Raw genomic sequence first — 2,500 nt, 5'->3', positions numbered from 1 at the left:
TGGTGACCCAGTCAGGGCAAGTGACCAAAAAATTAAAGGAACCCACGGATTTCGTAAAAAGATATCGTCATATCACCTATTTGGCCCAAACTTACCCCTTTATTTTTCATATTTTCGCCTCTGGCACCCGTACCTTTGACCTGAGTGATGTCCAAGTCAAGGTCATATATGGACCCTGGTCCAAGTACAACCCACAGGAGGTCTGGTGGCCCTCGACCTGTGGGTCAAGTGGAGACCCAATCTGGGCAAGTGACAAAAAAAAAAAAAAAAAAAAAAAAAAAATGACCCATGGATTTCGCTAAAAATCGTCATATAACAAATTTGATCCAAACTAACCCCAGAGGGAGGGAGTCGTACGCATAGGACGGCAAGGTAGATGGGAGGAACAAACCCAAGGGCGTGTGCGTAGCGACCAGCCAATTTTTTTTTTTTTTTTTTTTTTTTTTTTTTTTTTTTCATTTCACATATCCGCCACTGGCGCCCGTATCTTTGCCCTATATGATGTTCAATTGCAATCCACGGGAGGCCTGGTAGCCCCCGACATGTGGGTGAGATGGTGACCCAATCGGGGCAAGTGCACGGCGAAGTAGACGGGAGGAACCTGGGCCCAAGGGCGTGTGTATGAATGAATGAATGAATGAACGAACGAACGAGCTAACGAACGAATGAACGAAGGAACGAACGAACGAACGAACTAATAAATAAATAGATAAATAAATAAATAAATAGATGAAAAAATAAATAGATAAATAAATAAATAAATAAATAAATTAATTAATTAGTTAATAAAATTTAATAAACAAATAGATAAATAGAGGAGTTACCCACGGTTTTTGCCAGAAATCGTCAGGTCAACGATTTAGCCCTTGGACGAGACTTGATTATTGGTTCTTGATTCTTGACTCAAATTCTTTACTTTGGGTCTTTATTATTGATTATTTGTTATTCATTATCCTTTTTCATTATCCATTATTCATTATTCAATATTCATTACTCATTTTTCATCTGTATTTTCGTCGTTAATTTTTTATTTATTATTCATTATAAAATATTTATTCTTCATTATCTATTATTTCTTATTTATCATTTACTATTTTATTGCTTATAACTATGATTTATAATTTATCATTTATTATTGATAGTTTTCCCCTTACAAGGGAGGTAGCCAGCCAAAGTCAAAGGCATAAATCCATTCTCACCCATTTCATCCCCCACCCTCTTTTCTTGGTTCCTCCTGGACGATGGGTCATTCCTACATCTCGCCCACTACCCTAAGTCAGAAGCAATGTAGCAAGACACAATACATCCACAGCAAGGCCGCTTCATTTAAGTAGCCATTCCCTTCTACATCCCCTCATGCAGAAAAAGAGAATATGGGGAGAAATCTATTCGGACTGCGTCCAAAGATCATTCACACATACTCCCTCAACCCATTCCGACCCCAACCCCACTCCCTTCACTGCATCACAGCATCATCCACATACAACCATTCTCCACTTAGCCCTTTCTTCCTCAACAGAAACTGCCCTCTTTCCCAATGCCCCTTTTACCCCATCCATCCATCTCATCCTTTTTAGCCCTTTCATATTTACTCCTTCTACCTCTGCCTTCCACACCTCCTTTACTAATCTTTCTTCATTTATTCTTTCCATGTGTCCAAACCACTCCAATAACTCTTCATCAACCCTATCTCCCAACTCCCTATCCACGTCCGATCTCCTCTTCACCTCCTCGTTTCTCATTCTATCCAGCCTAGTAACCCTACCATACTTCTCAGTCATTTCATCTCAAACACATTTAAATTTTTCCTCTCTTCCTCTTTTATATTCCATGTCTCTGCCCCATACAATAATGTCGGCACAATCACCCCTTTATACAATTTCATCCTAGCATTCATTACTGAATGTCTATTTATCGTTACACTTTTTAATCCCCCAAGGGATTTAACGGTACTTGCTTCTCTCATTCTACATTCTACCTCCACCTTCACACATCCCTTTCTCGCCACATTCGCACCGAAGTAATAAAAGTTATCTACTTCTTCTAGTCTCTTCTCCATAATACTCACTTCCAATTAGCTGCCACATTCCCCCCTTGTAAATCTCATCACCTAGCTTTTACCCACATTTAGCTTCAACTTCCTTCTTTCGCACACCTTCGAAGCTTCATCACCAACTTCTAATTTGATTTATATTTAATAGATAATTATTGGTTATTATTATTCACCATTTACTATATGTTATTGCTTTATAATTTGTTGTTTTTGTTTTTGTTTTTATTATTTATCACATGTCATTAATTATTTATCACTTATCTATTATTTATTATTACATCTTATCTTTTATTATCTATTATTTGTTAGTTATCATTTATTGTATATTACTTATTACTATTGTAGTTACTACTTATTATTTATTATTTACTATCTATCATTTTTATTCAATATTTATTATTAAGTATTTATTATTTATTATTTATTATTCATTATTTATTATTTATC

This window comes from Oratosquilla oratoria, chromosome 40, assembly GCF_046742065.1.
Source record: "Oratosquilla oratoria isolate Oo_2021 chromosome 40, ASM4674206v1, whole genome shotgun sequence".
NCBI classification, from domain to species: domain Eukaryota; kingdom Metazoa; phylum Arthropoda; class Malacostraca; order Stomatopoda; family Squillidae; genus Oratosquilla; species Oratosquilla oratoria.
This window is presented reverse-complemented; position numbering follows the sequence as displayed.